The following is a 20,976-nucleotide window of genomic DNA, read 5'->3' on the forward strand; positions in this document are numbered from 1 at the left end:
CCTGCATCAGGGCATCCTCCTGCTCCACAGTCCTAAGCTGGGCTCCCTGGCAGCGCGGCCAGCTGGCGGAGACCGGACGAGCACCACATGGTTTGGTTCGTGGGATATGATTTACACCCCCCAGATACTGGATTTTAATTTGTTATCTATGTCTATTAAACTCTGCCTTCCTCCTCCCCTTTCTTAGAATGAAAGCGGATTATTTAGTGCACAATCTGAAAATCTGCTGGTTATTAAATTTTCCTTTTCGTTTAGTTTTGAAGCTTTTATGCCTCTGAAACTTATTTACATGCTGTATATATTAAATAAAGTGTAATCCACAGTACTCACAGGATTCAGAAAGTGACGAGGTGCTCTTCCCAGGGTCTCAAAGCAGAGTCTACTTGACTCCTCCAAAGAGGGACATTTACAGCACTGGTCTACAACTCAAGGATACACCTTCACCGGAGGGGCCAGCGACACCCACATCAGACACGTACATAAGATGCAGCCAGAAGCAAGGGCCCTGGGCCACCACCCTCCCCCTCCCACCCTCAGCACTGTTCCTTTACTTTTGAGTTTTAGAGAGGTCCTACTCTCAGAGTCCGGGGGTTCATATCCATGTATCTCTCGGGTTTGCAGAACCGCTGAGTGCCAAAACATGGCTGGCAGTTCCAACTCTGGCCTGCTTTCCGGCCACTCGCCCTTCTGTGGTTCCCTCCTGTCCCTCGTTTGAGATCCTCCCTGCCCTGACCGTGAGCTCCGTGCTCCAGCCTCTGAGTTACAGGCAGCCCCACAGCATGGTGGACATCCCCCGGCACATGCCACGCTCTCGGGTTCCTGCTCGGCATACTCGGTCAGGTAACGTCACCACCGTGGGTACCAAAAAGACGGTGGTGAGTGAGATGCAGACGCCACCCTCACGGAGCTGATGGTCTAATTTGGAAGAGACAAGCATGGATGACAAATTGGGTGAAGTACTTCACGTGTCGGGTTGCGATCGAGGCTTTGGTAGCAAAAGTGGAAGCTGGAGAGAGATTAGTGAGGGCTGGGGTGAAGGAAGGGCCGGTGAGTTTTAAGAGGGCAGCTAGAGAAGCCAAGTGGCAGGGCAGCCTCCGAGGGGAGGGCAGAGGGGAGGAAGCAGCATGAAAGCCGCCACCAGGAGGGACGTTGAACCACCAAAGCGGGAAGCAGGAGACCCCTGCCAAGAGGCAGGGTGGGCATTAGGCAGAAGCCGATTGTGGTTATCATGTGACAGCCTTCTGAGGACTTGGACACTGATTCTGAGTGGCGAAGAGGCTCATCAGTGTCTTTGGTGACTTGGAGCCTGTGTTCTGACATCTTCGTCCTCTCCTGCTGCTGTAACCCCATCCCTGCAACTGGGTTCTTTATGAACCACAGAAATGTGCTTCTCAGAGTTTCAGAGACTGGATGGTCCAAGAACAAGGTGCTGGCACGTTCAGAGTCTGGAGAGACCTCCGCTCTGCTTCCTCCAGAGAAGACAAAGGCGGTGTCTTTGCATGGTCAAGGGGACGGAAGGGAACTCCCCTCCTCTCTAAACCCACCTCTGCAGGCTTTGCCCTTGTGCCTCAATCACCTCGTAACATAAGGATTTGGAAGGCTACAATCAGACCGGGCAGGTAGTACCTGCCAGTGCATCTCCATGCTCATCATACTGAAAACAGGAGCTCTGCCCAAGGGGCCGAGAAACTTCAGGAAATGTGAATGGGGCCTGGGAAGGAGGACGGGCCTGCATGGGCTGCAGCAGCCTCTGCCACGGGGAACACGGTTCCTAGGCCCGACGGCCCACATTTCTAAGGCCAGTGTCCCTTACAGGCCACCGGTGAGCTGCCTCTATGGTCATGCAGCACGGATTTCTTAAAGGAATCAGGAAGGCAGAACCCTGCAATGTGACGTTTTTGAGACATACTGTGAACGGCACGGGGCGATGCTGCAGAAAGAGCCTCAGGGTCGACCCCTGTCCAGCCTCCACCCTAGTGGACACATCAGAAGTTTGAGTGTGTCCTCTCCAAGGTACTGTATCACTCTGCCCGTGATAAAAAACAAAAGACGAGCCCTCCACAGCTCTGCTTCCCTGCAATGGCTGCCTCCTCCAAGGTTAATGAGGCTCTCCTCGCCTCTCCAACCCCGGGCAGGTTTCCCCGACAAGAGCTGCTAATTTAACCGAGCAGGAGCAAACCTATACATTACATTTCCTTAATTGTCACAAGAAAGGATTGCTATCTTTAAATGCAGATGTAAACAAAAAAGAAGGAACTTTGTTTAAAAATGAGCCAGAGTTAAACACAAAAATGGGGAAGAATTTTCTTTTGGCTTTTACTGGGGAAATGCTGAATATGCAGTGATTTTTTTTTACATTAATAATAATAGGAAACGGTAGATAGTGGCACCTCAGCACAATTCTAATTTAATGAGAAACAATAAAATAGTTTTCCAAAGGGGCCTATTTAGGTCCAAGAAAGGGGGATATTAAAGTTTCAAGATTTATTCTACTTTCATTAAGGTATGCTGATACACATTTTCTAAGGCTATATTCTACCCACTGATTAGATCTTTCTCTTTATAATTTTCTTACTTGTAAGGGAATTAGATTGGTATTTTCCAGTCCAAATAACTTTTAGACAAAGTATTTAAATGGAATCAATTCATTTCCAGCACAAGTAAGGTTGATCAAAATCCTATATCACTCAGACAGCCCTATGAGGCAAATTTTTAATATATTTAGATATCATTAACTGCAAAAACCACAAGAATCAACCATTAAGAAATGGATTTTATAAAAAACGGTGGATACATATAAAACTTCTGGCAAAATACTCTCCTTCAACAATGACTTCTTTATTTTTTTTTTTAATGTTTTTCATATTAAGTCTTCTAGTTAACAAAAACATATGAGATGAAACCATGGTGGTAGCTGACCTTCACTGGCCCTTTTAAGTGTTAGACACTGGGCTAAGGATGTTATATTCCTTGCTTAATTTAATCCAACATTCACCTTGTGCTAAGATCTGTGTTAAAATGGGTAAACACCTTCCCGACGCCTGGCAAGTTACCTTACACTCCCACTCGATGGATGAAGAAGTCGATGCTATGAGATGTTGGTAACCTAGTCACAACCCAGAAAGTCTCTGGAAGAAGTGCCCACAGGCTGGCAGAGAAGGGAAGGCCCTGCCTATCTCAGGGACCGTTTGTAGAACCCACAACGGCTCTTGTGAGGGTGACTTCTGTGTCCCTAGTCCTCACTAAGCTCTTACTCTCTGCTGAGTTTTGTTCTAAATACTATATCCCCACTGTCCTCTTTAGTTCTCCTCCTAAGTGCACCAGAGACGGCGCTGACACCGCACTGCGGGGGTGGGGAAGAGGGAGGCCCAAGCGCCGGTTTGTCCCTGAGTGTGTGTCTCTGAGTGGCTGGATTGAGCAGGGAAGTGTATGCCCAGAGCTCATGTCTGCAGCCACTATCGCATTCTGGCTGTTACTGAGCCAGCCAAGCCTCAAGTCAACCTTGCCAAGCTTGGGACTGAAGGACAGCTCCATGTCCTTCAAATGAGCACTTGGGCCAGAGGCCACAAACTCCACAAACTTTTAGACGATAGACCGAAAGACTTCTTTGGAGAACATTCATAAAATGGTGCCATTTTCTTTGTTGTCCCAGAGAGAGGGAGGACTTTTGGGGGGTGGCAGTGGCAGAGGTAGATTTCCCACCAAGTCTGGGATGGACGGCCTTGGAAGATATTGGATTTGAATTAGAAGGGACATGGTGTATGTAGTCATGACACAAACCCACACCCTTGGCACAGAGGCACCTAGCACCAAGTCTGCCTTCCAGAAACAGAATTCTAGTGCACATGCTGGGAGATGGGAGCCACATGGTGCATCTGAGACGTGCGCACAGGACACAGTTGCATCCCTCAGTGGAACCGAATGCCCACGCTCCACCCTTTGGTTGAAGCACTGCTCTTTCTGAGCTGTTGCCAAGATAAGGAGCCAGCTCCGCACTCAAGGCGCCCTTTAAAGACTCAGTCTAGAGTGGCTCTGGAGGTGTCATTGAATGGGGGGTCTGGATCAGGGGCCCCTGTGGAAGGATGGAAACCCGGATATCCTGCACATAAGGAACGCCATTAAGAGGCAGTGCTGAGAACAGAATTCAGAAGTCACAGGACACAAGTTTCAAAAGCTGTGCACTTCCTAGGAAAGGATCCAGGGGTGGGCAGGGGTCCGGAGAGTGGCAGCAGCTGGCGTGGATGCTGCTCCATTCCTAACCAGTCAGGCACCTTGGCTGGGCAACTACTCCACCTATCTGAGCATCAGTCTCTTGACCTGGACAATAAAGGTATTTTGGTTTGAATGTCCCCCAGATTCATATAGTGAAACTTAATCCCCATTCCCGTGGGGTCTTTCCAGAAGGGATTAAAACACCAAGCCCCACCCTCACCAATGAATTAGTGCCATGTTCACAGCGCCATCTTGGAAGCAAAACCCAGCTCTCACCAGACTGATGACTTGAGTACCTGGATCTTGAACTTCCCAGCCCCCAGAACAGGGAGAAAATAAATCTCTGTTGTTTATAAATCACCAGTCTCAAGATAAAATAGTCTAAGACAAAAAGTAACAATGTCCCCACCTTGCATGGCCGTTGAGATGTTAACTAAGTCGTAAAGCCTTCCTCCAACGGCATGTATAGCCAGGAAACACTCAATAGCGTCTACCTATAAACATCATCAATGTGTTTCTCCTTATAAATATGAAGACTAGTCTTCCTATATTCCTCTTTTAGAGGCTCCTCACAGGTCCCTCCCTTACAGGGTAATGAAGGTAGAAGGGAAGGAGAGAGAGAAAGCAACAAGAGCAACAGGGAGAACCCCACGAGGGATCTTCCGCTCGTCTCCTTCCACTTAGAATGCCCTGTGAGAAGATGCCAGATGGTGGCCCACTTCAGTGGTCGAATGTGAGTCCCTGATCAGAGGAAATGAATAAATGAATAAATGCACTACAATTTAAGACTTAAACACGTTTTATAAACTGACCGACTCTCATCCCTGAGGGCTAAGTGTCAACCTGATAGCTTAAAAACCTGAACCAAGTTTCAGAAGCTGGAGATAGCGACTGGTCTGAACCACATGTTCAGCGCCATGTTGGAGCGCCCTGCAATCCCTACCCCATGACACCCTTGCTCTGTGTTCAGCCCATGATATCAACACATCTAGCAGGACCGACCATAAGTAACGTGTGCCAGCACTTACAACAAGCCTGACATCCCACTGATCCATTCACAGGTAGTTCTGAGAGAATGGAAGTAAGTCAAAAAAGAGACTGCAAAATCAAGTCAGTGATTTCTCTTTCTCCATCTCTGGGACAACTATATGCAAAGTTCCTCCCGTGGAAACTGCAAGACAGCCTCCTGTTCAGGAGACTTGGCCATCACCTGCTTAACCTCCATATGATTTCTGGCCATGTTTGTAGTGGAATCTGAATTTCTTTAAATGGCCTTTGAGGTCCTACAGGATTTGGCCCTTACTCACTTCTCCTGTTTTCAGTTTCTAAACTCCAGTTACCCAGCAACTCTTCCCTGAGAGAAACTACAGTCTGTTTTCATTTAGAACCTCTGTAGTTACAACATGTCCCCCTTTACCTGTATGATGCCTCACAGAGCTTCCTTCTCACGGCTGGGTATTTAACATTCACTTAGCATTCACCTGCCCAAATGTCACTGCCTCAGTCCTTGACCAAGCCTTTCCTGAAAGCAATGTGGTACACTCCCAAAGGTGGGCTGGAGCTGCCCTGTACTGTGTACATCACTTTCCAACTCCTAACGACACTGGTGGCTTGCAGTCAGTCTTGGTGGGAGTATTTACACCAAAGAAATGGGCAAAGTCAAAGCAGGGCTCTCTCCTGACACCAAGAACTAGTAGTCAACCGATTGCCAGCACACCATGACTCTCCTCTGTTCTCCACCTGTCACCATCCAACATGTGGGGATTTTTCTTTTCTTCAGAGCACCTTCAACCACTTTGCCTATGTGCTGCTTACTTTTTTATTAACTCTTCTTATTAGTATGTCATCTAAAGAGGGAAAGCGCATTATCCAAAGTGTTCATTTCTCTATCCCTAATACTCAGAAGCATGTGCAGAAGAATTTAAAGATCCTTATTGAAAGAATGAATTAATTTAATGCACTTTCTTTATATTATTTGCCCCACTCTATTTAAGATGTTGAGTTTCCTAATGGAGGTCTTTCATGGTTATGCTATTTTCCAATTAGAATTTTCTAGTAGCTGTAGCTTCGAGAACTATCAAAATTGACAACGTATGTATGCCTTACCAGTCACCAATTAAGACCTGGAATGATGATTTAAAACGTCATTTACCAGTTTCCCTCCTCTATAATATCTGTTTGGAAATTGTGAAGAGTTCACCCTTGTCTCTCTTCATTGTAGAGTTCTACGTAGAAAAATGTCTACCTCCTGAAGGGCACTCACTATATAATCCCTTTGTTAGGATAACACGACCATCTGGCCCCATCCATCTTACTGCAATTTGATCCTGGGTTAATTGCCCCTTGTCACTAGCCATGATTGACACTGTATGTTTTCTTTCTTCACTAAAACTTGTTCATTACAGAGACAGCTTTTGGAAGACTTAAATTCTTGAAGACCTTTCATAGCTGCTTGAATGGGACCAAGGACTTTTGTGAGGGTTTTCCTGGTGGTCCACAGGATCAGTATATCCCCAAAAGTAAGATGAGAGAGGAGAAGTTGACTACAACAGGAAAGAGATCAATCCTGTGGAAGGCTGACAAGCTACATCTAATGGACAAAAGAGAGAAGAGCAATTAAACAATCATTTTGATTGATTATCCAAGCATGCTTAATCATGTCAATGGGGAACACTACTTAACTCAAGTATGACAACCTGAACTGTTTAGATATGGGTCCCAAACGCAAATGCCAGCAGGATCTAAGTAAGTAACTAATGAGACATAATGAAATGGGAGAGAGGAAACGTGCAAAATGAAGGCCCTGGGGTTCCCTTTAAAAGGACAATATGAACCCAACTTCAGTCAATTTTGACAACCCCTGAAAAAAATAAAGAAAATGGAACCAGTGGAATATGGAACCATTAATGGATATTGTTTATCACCTCACAACATCCATTCTTCCTTTCTTTTTTCTTTATGACCCTCATCCTCTACTTGAATCAAGGAAAGTTGATGTTATTTCCATTATTTTCTTCTCATTGGTCTCAACCAATTAGAACTCTGTTCCACTTATCAGTGATCAGTAGCAGGATGGGTATGTGACCCAATTCTAGCCAATGGGACCTGAAAAAAGACTACTTGGATTCCTGGACTTCCAAAGAAAGAAACAGAAAGAATCAGTATTTCTTTCTCTGAACAGAGTTGTGTCTAGTTCTGATGCTAGAAACTGCTGCTACCATCTTGCTATCAAGCACAGAGAGGACAGCAGAGTCCAGAGCATCTGGAGAAAGGGAAGCAGATCCCTCCCTGTAACATGACACCTGGAAACATACCCTTCCAGACTTTGTGCTATATGACATAATAAATTTTCTTATTGATTAAGTCATTCTAGGTAAGATTCTATTTGTTTATTGCAGACAAAAGTATTCCAAGAGGGTCATCAAATTTTTTAAGCGAAGACACCATATTACAAGAGACATCTGATTACAAAATTGTGATCACTAATTTTTAACACTATATGCAAGAACTGCATTGATCAAAACAAACAAATTTCAGTGGGCTGGGGATGAGGGGAGGTGTTTTAGTCATATTTTTGTTGCTGTGATCAAAATTTTTGACATAAATAACTTAAAGGAGGAAAAGTTTATTTTGGTACACAGTTTCAGAAGTTTCAGTCCATGGTCAACTGAATCCACTGTTCTGGGTCTAAGGTGACGCAAAACATCATGACACAAGGGTGTATTGGAAGAAAGTTGCTCAGCTTATGGCAGCCAGGAGCTGAAAGAGAGAAGAGGCCAGGGACAAGATATGGTTTCCAAGGATACGCTTCTAGTGCCATTCCTCAAACCATGTCCCACCTGCCTAAAAGTTTCCACTTTCTCAAGTAGCTAATTCAGCTCTCAAAGGGCTAGCCCACAGATGAAGTCAGGGCCCTCATGATGCAATCCTTCCTAAAAACCCCACCTCTAGACATTGGTGCACTGGGGACCAAGTCTTCAGCGTGTGAGCTTTGGGGGGACATTCCAGATCCAAACCAGAAAAGGAAAGAAGCATTTTTTTTTTCAACTCATTACCTAGCTTGCCACCTTAATTCCCAGTTGACAATGAAAACTATCACAAAAAGCATATTGTGGGGAAGATCTAAGTTCCTGGAACTTTACAAGTAATCCCATCATCAATCGAGAACATTCCACCCTGCCTGACTTTCAGAGCTTTGCTTTCTACATAATTTAGTTGGAATATCAATATCCAAACACATCATAGTGTGGTACTCAGCAAAAAAGACATGGGGCTGATGGAGAGAAGACCTTCAAGAAATGAAAGGTTTGTTAATTAAATTTCTTTGCTAGAAAAAGGTCATGAAAATGAGAAAAATACTTAACTTATTCAAGTCCAGCAAAACCAATAAACTTGAATTACTCCGTATATTAACATGGTTACTTCTGCAAACAAGATCCATTCTTCTCCTCCAGCTTGGCTCATACTTAACCTCTCTCACAAAATACTTCTTCTTGTCTTCCTTTCCCGTCCTTATTTTACCTAGAGTTTACTTAAGTCCCAATTCAACTCCCACCTCTTCCACAAAGCTGCTTCTAACTAGGAATTCTCAAGCTTTATGTGTGGTTGACACACAGATGTACAGAGTCATCTGGAGCCATCTACTGAACAGTAGAGTTCTAACTTAACTCCAGGACCAGCATTTCAGGGTCTGGGCTAAGGAAACGGAAAATTACTTGCTCCTCAAGTGAATCTTCTGCACATTATAGTCGGGAGGCACTGTTCCAATGTATTCACAAATTCACATTAATAACAGGACTTTGAAGTTACCTGGGTTTATTTTCATAGAATTCTTTCCAAGCAGGTCATATCACCTCAACCACAAGCCCTAACAGTGTGGTACTTACAAAAGAGACGTGGGACTGAGGGAGAGAAGACCTATATAGAAAGTGTATCTCTGTTACTCACATTATAATACATTACTAGGATATTGCTATAGTTTGGACCTTAAGTGTCTTCCAAAGGTCCATGTGTTGTTGAAGACTTGGTTCCCAGCCTGTGGTGCTACTGGGAGGTGAAAGAACCTCCAGGAGGCAGGGCCTAGTGGAAGGAAGTTAGGCCATTGGAAGTTAGACCCTTGAAAGGAATACGGAGACTACAATTCCCAAGGGCATGCCCCTGGAGACCTACTTCCTCAAACCCTGTCCCACCTACGTACAAGTGTTTAACCTCCTCCCAGTAGTCAGTTCAGTTAGCAGTGGACTAACCCACTGATGAAGTCTGCTTCCTGGCTGCCATGAGGTGAGCAGGCCTCTTCCACCATGTGCTTCCACCATGAAGCACTGTGCAGTCACACTCAAGAGCAACAGGACCAAGTCCTGAACTTATGAGCCAAAATAAATCTTTCTGGTTTTTAAGTTGATTACTCAAGTATTTTGTCACAATAATGGAAAGCCAACTGAAACAGTTATACTTTCATACCATATTTATCCTCTCTGAGCTGCAGTTTCCTTGTCCACAAAATGCAGATATATAGATCCTGCTTGAGCAATTGTTTTGAGGAGTAAAGGAAAGAATAAAGAATTAAAATATACTGCATCCTAACTCTGTACCAAGACACAGTTCTAAGTCTTCCTCCATCTTCGAAACAACCAGAGGGAAGTGGGTTCACCCTCTTCTTGCCAAGAAAGAAGCCAAGCCCCAGAGAGGCCAGGAGATCAGGAAAGCCCACACAGCTCAAAAGGGAGGAGCCCAGCAAAGCCACATTCCTCTAACTCTGAAGTCCATGCCTTTACTCGTATCCTAATGTCTGCATAGATATAAACAACTGGTGACATACCCATCCCTAAACCTAAAGTACCCAGTAGAAAGACTGTTAAAATATCCAACCAAGACCTTGGAAGCTGGAGGAAAAGTGCCTTACACTTCTTGTAACAAGAACAATCACTGTTGGAATTGGACCTCATCCTGAGTACAGTCCCTCCTCAGGGGACACTGAGACCTTGTGGAAGGAAACCAAAGAAGCAACAGTTCTAGTTGGAAGGGAAGCAGGGGCTGGAGTTGGAACAACAGCCTGGGTTGAGGAACCCCTGACTCAGTTGCTTACCCATGGCCATGTTCTCAGCCTGGCTGCCTAGAAGTGTCACCTGAAAGGTTGTTTTTAAACTGAATACCCAGGCTCCAGCCCTGGAGGTTTGGATCTTACTAATCTGGGAACTTTACAAAGGTGATTCTGATCTGCAACTAAGCAGAGAAACTCAATCTGGCAACAGGCTTGGCCTCCTGGTTCTAGCCCCTTTGTAACCTGCCCTGGGGCCTCTGCCCACCCTAACTCATCACTGATGCCCCCCAGGCTGGTGCCTGATGTCTTGTAGGCACTGCAAAAAGAACTGCTGAAAAAATGAGAAGTAAGCAAATTTGGAAATTTACTAATCTAAAGTGCCTCATTTAGCTTATTTTCTTTCTCCCAATTACTCTCTCCATCAATTTTAATGATCAATAGTTTTTTTGCCTCACTCTAGAAATCTAAACAGGCAGGAAAACTGAAACTCCCTTATCTAAACAGGTCCAGAACAATATAAGTCAGAAATGTTACAGGTTTCAGGGTTCACTAACTCGTCCCCGACACCTGCACCATGCTGGAAGGCCATTCTCCGTGTGTCCCAGGACTCTGCACGTCCTGTGAGCAAAGACCCTGACTGCTTTTGTTCTAGACTGCAGTGTCTCCCTCTGGGGCAGAGGGGAGTCTGGCGTCCTGGTAGGAATACGGAAGATGAAATCTCCCTCCAGGACCAAGGTGGAACAAGTGTGCCTGCAGCTTCTTAGTAAAGATGAAGTTTCCTATACTCAAGATTCCTCAACTGTGCCACGAGCCCAACATCCACCTGGCTCATACCACCCTGCCCGAAGCAGCCTGGGGAGCAAGACCAACCAGCGGAAACACAAAGTTCACACTGCCTGTTGCAGTGCATGCAATAAACTCTTGAGTCTCTGACCCAGGAGTCTCATGTCCTCCGCCTGCAACCAAAGAATTGTGACAGGCTAACTTTTATGTAGGTTTGTTTGTTTTTTTAATGTGATGCTGGGGATCCAACCCAGGGCCTCATGTGTGTCAGGCAAGTGCAGTACCCCTGAGCCACAACCCCAGCCCATAGCAGGCTAACCTGATAGCCTGCAAGCAGGGTGAAAATCTCAGGTCCTTCACAGTTCTTGAGAAACTCTAATATCAAGATTCTGCTCTATGAAGCTTGCGTGAGGCCCCACAATGAATTAGCAAGACTATTCTCATGAAATAGAGCAGTAACCCACTGATTGAGATTACCAGTTACAGTTGTCCTTCTCACTACCCAAAGTTACTTGAAAACAGGAAACAAATGCTACTTCTTAAGACTGGATCTGGGAAAATCAAGTCCTTTGAGCGTGACCTTCTTATCCTCACCTCCCTCCCTCACCTCCTTCACCTCGTGCCTACACTCTCCACCTGTTCACTCTTGGCAACCACACTGCCTCTTAGCCTCAGAGCTTTACCCCTTCTCTTCCTTCAGCCCAGAATGCTCTTCCTTCTGTATTTCCATGATTCCCTTCTGCATAGTGTTCAGGTCTCTGATCCTGTGCTATTGTGTAGTTATCACACACACACACACACACACACACACACACACACACACACGATCATCCTGTTCCAGACACAGAGTTCCTAAAACCCTTGGCGTTTCAGAGCAAAGTATGTCTCTTGCATGACAGAGGTGACTCATGACTGCGGTCCAGAGGTGGCTTCATGATGAAGGCTGGTCACCAGATGAAGGCACAAGTGGAAGGTCTGGACCATCAGCCCCTTCCTTACCTCCTTGAAGGGAAGAGGGCTAAACATGGAGTTGAGCACCAATGTCGATGCTAAATCAAGCAGGCCCACACAATGAAGCCTCCCTGAGACCCCAAGGGGCAGGGCTCAGAGCTTCCAGAGCTGAACGCAGGGAGGTTCCTGGAGGGGGGCACACACCCCTTCCCATGTACCTCGTCCTACATAGCACTTCATCTGGCCCCTCATCTTGTCCTTTGTAATATCCTTCATAACAAACGGGTAAACATGAGTTAAGGGTCTGAGTTCTGAGGAGAGGCTTGAGCAGATTATTTGAACCCAAGGAGGGGTTCATGGGAACCCTTGATTTTATAGCCAGTCCGTCAGGTGACAATCTACCACTTGCGACCCATGTCTGTGTTGGCGGCTCACAGGAGGCAGTGTTGTGGAACTGAGCCGCTAACCCCTGAGACCGACGCTACCTCTGGGTAGATGGTGTCAGAATGGACTCATGAGACACTCAGCTGGTGTCCACTAGAAAACTGCTTGCTGTGTGGCGTGTTGAATTCTTATGATATTTTGTTGCCATAGAACACATCCGTATTAAATGCAAGTTCAACAGCCTCCTACCAGAAGCAGGGCCCAGGCACCCTGAACGCAGTTCCCATTTCTGCACTAACCCAGATGGCTGCAGGTGTAGAGGGAACCCGGCGGCAACTTCCCCACCTCGCAGACGGGCTCCTGCTTTCTCCTTGCAGCCTGTAAATGGACCATCCCAGCCTTTGCCTCCAGACTTGAAGTGACCCTCACCCCGTTCCTTTACCTATGCAGCATTGTCCCCACCTCCCCCAGCTGCCTGACCTGAAGATGGAGAGCTGCTGTCCTGGCTCCTTGCTCCCTCCGTGCCCATGATCAGAAAGAAGAAAATCTTTGCGCTTGTTTCCTGTTGTGGCGGTACACCGAATTTGTGTTCCCATCAGAACCAGGGCGGCCCCAGGGTGCTCTTCCCCAGGGAGAGGACAAAGTCGGCCTTCTGGGACCAGAGCGATGGCCAGGCAGCCATGAGCATCTGCCTGTGTCAATGGTTTTCCATGCAAAGGGAAGACAAGTCATGGGTCGGACAAGTAGTCATCAGGCCATCTGCCCAGCAAAGGTATCTCATGACTGTAAACATGGCCAGCTCCCCTCCAGTTCCCCTTGGGGAGGGCTGCTAGCTGCAATGGCACCGGAATCCCAATTCAGCTAGGAGGTCTTCACGCAATGGTGGAATCCCGCACCTCTGGTGTCAGACATGTTAAGTGGCGTGTGATGTGGGAACTCAGCTTCCACTACCATCTCAACTCCACGAGGGGCTTGGTCTGCTTTATTCACTATTACATCCTGTTTTACTCAGTCTCTGGCACAAAATAGGCACTCAATAGGTATTTCCTGAATCTGCAGAGGAGTTCAAGAATTAACTTGAGAGCTTTGCACAGAGAAGGTGGTTGGGAACCACAGCCGCCATGAATGGAGCCATGGTGGACCACTGAGTCTGTAATATCCAATACATAAACCGTCACATTTCTTTATTTTACAAGATCAAGTTTAGTCGGCTCCAAGCTCCTTCTGTTGGGCTGGTGAGAAATTCCATCTCGGCCACTGGGAGGGAATCCCTAAAGCTCCCTGCCACCCCAGGAGGGGCCGTAGCTCAAAGCATTCAGAGAAAGGATCTTCTGTTTGGAGCCGTAGCCTCCACCGCTGAGGCATGCTGAGCCCACCGCCTCTGCAGAACAATGGTGGTGGAGGTCTGCGCAGACATCCCTGGCAGGGCCAGTTGCCGCTCTGCAAGGCAGGGAGCGGATCCATCCCACCAGCAAAGGTGCTGACCGGCTCCCCTTCCCTGTTCCATCCACTCGCACCTCCATCCCAGAGGGCTCCCTCCTCTCTAGCTCCCCACCAGCACAGTACCCTTCAAACGACTTTCAATTTTCCAAATTTTAAGCTTGGAAAATTTTGCCTTTGGCCCTACTACACACAAGCTGCTACAAAATGCTAAATGAGGCATTTAAACAGACTTGTTGAAATTCAACCAGGCAAATTCTAAGCCTCGGTTCCCTTTTTGCATGGGAGGGGAAATATATCTGGAAGAGCAAAATACACCACGGCACCCAATAAATTACCTGCCACCTTAGAATTAGTCGTGTGTGTGTCCTGGCATTTAACACAGTGCCTGGACACCAGGTGTTGAATAAAGGCTTGTGGATTCATGGCGCAAGGAAGAAAATGAATTCACCTGAAGTGAATTTACCTAAACAAATGGCCCCCGAGTGGACAAGTCCTGGAGACACTTAACCCCCAGATCCTCTTTCCAGTCCTTATCACTCTTGTCAGCTCCAGGGAGCTGGCCTCCTGCTCCTGGTGGGGATGCGTCCTAGGACACTCTGGCAAACATCTCAGGGAAGGAGCAGAGAAACCAAGGTAGGAATTCTCCCCAGGCCTGGTCTATGATTATGGTGTCACCAGTGCTGCCTGTGTGTCCGGCTTCAGTTAGTGCCGATTAGAGACCAGCTGTCTTTGTCCCCGAAACTTATAAGCTGAAGTTCTCGCCCCCAATACAATGTTATTAGGGGGCAGGGCCTTCGGGAGATGATTAGGTCTTAAAGGTGGAGTCCTCATCCAAGGGACTAGTGCCCTGTGAGAAGATGAGTTCATTAGCTGTCTTTCTCAGGATCAAGAGACAATCGGGTCCCTTTCTGTCACATGAGTATGCAACAAGAAGCTGGCAATCTCTAACCAAAGTGGCCCTTAAAGAACTCGACCATTCTGATCTTAGACTTCCAACCTCCAAACTGGGAAAAATAAATCTCCATGGTTGAGATATCTAGTCCATGGTACTTGGTTGTAGAACCTCTATGTGCCAGATCAACGTGCTAGGGATACAGAGGTGGACGCAGGACACAGATTCCCTGCCCTAATGGATCTTAAGTCTAGGAGAGAGACTTAGAAAAACATCGTCGGCTCCCTACGACCTCATAGGATAGACACATAAAACTGTGCCATTAATTAAGTTTCTAGAATCTTTTGAAGAAATGTTAATGGCAACTTCCAAAACACAGTTATTAGGATATTGTCTCTCCAAAGATGCAATTTATTTTGTTTCTCTTTTAAGAACATCCCCCCAAATAAAAGGGGAATTATAATGAACACATACCCCATCAATGACTCTGAACTGGGCTCTTCATATAAAATATCTTAACTAATCCTCACACAATACCAAAAGATGAGCGAGCACACATTATTTCCATCCCTAAGTGAACGGGGAGAATGAGGCAGGGGGAGAAAGGTGACCAGCCCAGACACAAGCCTAACAAGGGAAGGAGGGGGATCTTTATTTCGGTTTGGCTTTATAGGTGTAGGGAATGGGGCCCCATGCTTGTTTTTTGTAAATGTTACAACAAACCTAACATGGTAGGTTTTATGACTACCCCTTCTTTTGTGCAAAAGGAACCTCCGTGTAGAGAGGACACAAAGGTGTCAAGCAGAAGAGTCACACTGAGTCCAGCTCGGCCTGATCCCCAAACGCACCCTCCTCCTGCATGGCCGCAAAACTCATAAAACACAATTGGCAGGGCATCTGTCGAGGCTGCTTCAATCCTGAATCTCTCTCCATAAATACAGCGAGATCTACATATCTGTAGCGATAGAGCCTCGCGTATCCATTACTTTCTATCCAGCACATAACACAGATATTCCATAGAAGGCTACAAGCTGCTCCCCTCCAGGTTTGAATTATTCACCTCTCCCAACCACCATTAAGCAAGTTTGGGGAGACAAGCTAGCTGCCACATACGTCTTGATGAGAATAAAGTCTCTTTATTACTATTATCATTCCCCTAATGGTCTGTGCAGTATCGCGTACATAACTTTTTAGTCCTTCATAAAATTCCGTTGATAAACATTTGACAACTTGTTACGATTTTAAAACTTTCACTGCCAGATCTGCGCTGGGACCACTGGCATCTCACAATGTGACACGGAGGCAGCCACAGAAGCTTTCTGTGATGCCATAAAGGATTTTGCAGCCTCTCTCGACACCTAATTTATGACATGCGCACTGATGAACGATCAAGATTCACTATTTGCCGTTATGAGAAACAGGCCGGCCAATTCATAATTTTCAGGAAAGCTGGTTTTAATAGCCCTATTAGTTTTACAATTCCGACTTTTGTAAGCTTCAATTTGTTATGTTTAAGTTATTTGCTCCGAGGAGTTTGAGTGCTCTTACCGGGGTCTTAAGGTCTCCTTTTCCAAACAGACTTCGCAGAGGAAGATGACAGCGGTGCTGAGCGTCCAGTTAAGATCAGCTCTGTCGGCCAAGGGACGACAACCAGCTGAAAACACACAGGGCCTTCCCCCTACTCTGTCGATTAAAAATGTACATAGTGAGCCAGGATCATCTGTGTGTTCTTTCTAGGCCACACTACAGGGTTCAGATGGCTAAATCATATCCCGTTTCCCAATGTCACAATACCCATCCCTTTCTCCATGGAGGCGTGGCTAGACTCTTCAAAGGAGTAAGACATGTAGAGTGGAAAGGCACAGTGAATTCTGGGCCACGTCTGTTCTAATGCAGAGGCTTAGAAATAGGTTTTGAAAAGCATCAAAATGTTTGTTCATATATGCACAGTTCTTACATAATCATTCATGAAATGAAATGGATGATTTTTAAACATTTAGGTACAGGAGACAGCAAACCACCAAACTCAGACCAAACTCAGTCCTCAGCCTGTTGGTGTATGGCCCATAAGCTAAGAATGGGTTTTACATATTTTTAATCAGAAAGGCAATCGTACTTCCAACATGTGGAAATTATAGGAAATTCACATTTACAGTGCCTGTAAATAAAGTTTTATTGGCACGCAGCCACACTCATTGTCTCACATTTCACCCACGGCTGCTTTCACACTCTGGGTCAGAGTTCAGCGGGGTCCACAGAGCCGCAGGGCCTGCAGAGTGTGCAATATTACTGTCTGGCCCTGGTCTAGGACATGCCAGGCACTGGAAATGGAAGAAAGAAAGAAAAAAAAAAAAATGTCAGGGTAGGAGAGAAACAGAAAAAACCCTGCCCTTCTGAAGGTCAGCAGCAACTGTGTCAAACAGTTACCAGTGCCAGGAGAACAGTAAGGCAGGGGAAGCGGAAGGACAGCTACTTCACAGAGGCTGGCTGAGAAGCATTGGTCCATGCGCACAGGGAGTGAGAAGGAGCCCTGTGGGTGGTCGGGAGTAGGGCAGACTCGGGAAAAAAGCAAGTGCAAAGGCCCTGGGAAACCAATGTGGCTAGGCAAGAGTGAGAAGGGGCTGGGGGAGATGCGGGAGTTGGTGGCAGAGCACACAGGCCGTGGTGGCTTTGGGCATTCTCTCTGGGGAGGAGGGAAGCATTTGAGAAAAAAGAAGAAGTATATGAATTGAGAATATACAGTAGCAGGGCCAGGCCTGGAGGTGAGAGACTGTTAAGAGGCCAATTTCACAATTCAGGTCACGTGGACAAGGATGGAGACAGCAAGGGATGCTGGAGAGCAGTGTACAGGAAAAGAGAAGAAACAGGTACTGTCCAGGACCTGGAGAGATGACACGTACCTCTGTAAAGATCTTACATGTTTCACTAAGTAAAATTCACATCTTTCATTTCCTGGCGAGGTACTTACCAGAAAGCAGGAAGGCTGATTTGGTAAAAGTACCAAAATCTTTTAAAAGAAACATCCAATTCTTCCAGGAATTTGTCCTAAGGTCACAATAAAGAATGCATGCAGTATTATTCACCATACTGTGTAGACAAGCAAAAACCTGGGAAAACTACATACATATCAGTCCACGGGGAATGGGTTCATAGCATATTATGCACCCATTAACAAGAAGAGAGAGAGAGAAAGTGGAAGAGTCTGGAAGTTTCTCTGAGGGGAAGACCAGGTGTAATGAGTAAGAGAAGGAAAGATGAGAGGCTCCTTCTGAGAAGTGCCTCTGAAATTTCAGAAGCGGTTGTCTTGACACAGAGCGCACCCAGAGCAGATTCTTAGGGATGAATCAGGGCAGGAGCAGCACCCCAGAATTAGAGACTCTGGAGCTGCTCTAGAGGATTGTAAGGGCCTCCCGCTCCTAGCTAACCTCACAGCCTTCTTTACAATATGACTCCTCTTTTGCTGCCCCTGAAATGAAGCAAAACAAACTGTGTGATATTGCTTTTAAATCATAAAGCTCCAACTTTAATATAAAAGATGTCATTTTAATAATTACATATACATTTTAGTATATCCTGGGCACAACTACATAATAAGAACTAATAAAATAGTCTGATGCTTGTACTTACATGGAAATTTCCTAAGTACAAAAGTTTAAATAGAGATTGATAGAGTGTGTTGAATAGGTGGCTCACATGTCACCCAGGCATTGAGATCAGGGGCATGAGGGGAAATAAATAACCCTTGGTATATTTCCAAATAAAATAGAGTAGAATTCTCCTTCAATCTGCACAGAGTGCATTCAAGTTGCACAAAGAACACTTTGTCTTACTTATTAAATGGAATTTGGTTCTAGGTCCAGAGAGCTACAATCAGGTTTCTGAGCTACCTGTCTGACAGGAAGCTGTGTGGGAGGTGGAACAATCCTTCCTTGTGCTGGACTCTCTCCTACACAACAAGGTGTTGAGTCACCCTGGCCTTCGCTCACTCACAGAGTCTCGTCAACACAGACGTCCGAATCTCTGTTCTGATGAGTATAATCAGATTTGGAGAGAGAAAGAATGTTGTGACCCCAGAGCCAAAGTCTTCAACGAATGTGGAGATGACCAGCAGGAAGGTGGATAACCACAGAGGAAGGACCAGTATTGTACTAGCCAACGTTCAGTAACTGACTGATGAGTCACATGGCCACTACTCCCCCATGGCCAGTTTCGGATGACCAGCCTGATGTCATCGGATGCAGAAGTTGGGAAAGGACGTGCTCAGATGACTCTCCAGAGCCTCACAGGCCAGCTCCTGCAAGCCAGGGGGTGGGCAGAGGGTGGTCCAGGTGAACGACATGAACCTCAAATGAATAAGGACTTTCTCAAGAAGCGCAGCTATAGGACTGAGTGAGATATCCCAACCCAACTTCCCAGCCCAGAGGGCCTGGGGAATGCACGGATGAAGCCCCTCCCTGGATGGAGTAGTGACTTCAGGGACTCAGTTGAGGCAGGGAGAGAAGAAAGCAGCCTTTAAAGTGAGTAAGGACTCGGCAGAGTTTCTTTACCAGAAAACGGCATCCTACAAGGAGAAAATAGGGATGATCTGGAAAGAAGGGAGCAGAGGGAAGCAGGGTAAGGAAACTCACAGCGGTTAAAATTTGAATTAGAAGGCAAAAACACATTCTGGGTGTGACTGGGGGTGACAGAGACTCTCCCCACTCCAAACCAAATATGACAGCCATAGAGGAGGCAGTATCTCAGTAAATTCATCTTGCACACAGTCATCAAATTATTATAATTTAGCCTCAGCAACTACAGTAGCTGCTCAAAAAACACATTACTACAGTAGAGTGCTGTGAAATATTTTGCACATACAGCAAATGTGGCAAATTTTGCCACTTCATTGATTTTGTAAAACTGAAAGATCTCCCCCTTTGTCTTGTGTAGTTTCACTAATTGCATCATTAGCCGAAGGCCATTTGACCAACATGGAGAAGAGAAAAACTACTTTTTCCATATTTTAAGTGGAAATGCAAGATAATATAGAAAAATGTTCATGCCTATGAGTTGCAGAACCCGTAGGAGATAAGATAGTCAAGTGATTCAGAGACATCATCTTAAAAAAAAAAAATCAAAAGAATTGACTTCCTTTATACTTGGCACGATTGTATGAGCAGTCTCAGTTTCTCAATCTTCGTAATGTGGACATTCTGATGAAGGCAGAGAGGCAGGATGAATGCAGAAACCTTGGCACCAGAAGGAAGGTCTGAAGGGAGGAGGCTGGGCGTGGGAGAACAAGTTGGCTGAGGGGGAGTGGGACCTGGGACCGTCACGGCACACAGATGGTCTCCTACCGCAGGTAAGGTCTGCTGGCAGCGGATGGCATGTGTGGGACCCTGAGCACACCAACAGATGTTAATGACCTCAACAGAGGGACACTCACAGTTAACGCACTGCGTGAGTACCTGGAGCTTCAGACTGTCACCTATATGGGAATGAGGAGTGTAATATCTGGAACAAAGAAATCCTGCGGGGGAAAACTTATGCCTGTGGTTACAATGGAAAGTACTATGGGTCAGCGGATCTCTGTTCCAGTTAGGGTCAACAATGTCACCTGGCTTGTGGAAATGTGGCTCAACCGCTGCCAGCCCAACCTGGCCAAGTTGTAAATGGGGACTCAGTCATGGGGTGCCCTGGTGGGACACTTAGCAAGAAGGCACTTCAAGTAGAATCTTGAGTCTCTAAGGTCAGATCTGGCTTGAACTCTGGCATCCCACCCACTTCACAGGGTGAAACAGGGCAGGGCAATTAAGCCTCTGTGCCTCATTTTGCCTCATCGGTAAAATGGAATTAAATAGTACCTGGATCCTGTTAGACAGCATGTTGGATGGTTTTCACAGCAACTGGCCTCTGTCACCTCTGCAGCCAATGTCGAAAGCCAACAGTGACGACATGCCTGAGATTGGCACAGATGCCCAGGCGTAGACAGATCAAGTCTACAGCAACAGTCACAGAGAACAGGAAGCAGGTTCACAGGTCAGAGGCCTGCAGTGCATTCTAACTGCTTGTTTGGCTCAGGTTAACTTTGTGCCTGAAGTAAATTCATTCATAAAATAGGAAGTGAGTACTGCTCTTCAGATGGTCACTGTGGTGCTGGGGATACAGCAGCAAATTCAGGAGACACAAATCTTTGCCATCATGCAGCTTACATTTCATTGGAGCAAGAGCAACAATAAATAAAAATAAATAGTATAATAAAGAGAGTGATTCTCAGAGTGTAGCGTGGACC

This window comes from Sciurus carolinensis, chromosome 2 (genome assembly GCF_902686445.1).
Source record: "Sciurus carolinensis chromosome 2, mSciCar1.2, whole genome shotgun sequence".
In the NCBI taxonomy this organism is placed as follows: Eukaryota; Metazoa; Chordata; class Mammalia; order Rodentia; family Sciuridae; genus Sciurus; species Sciurus carolinensis.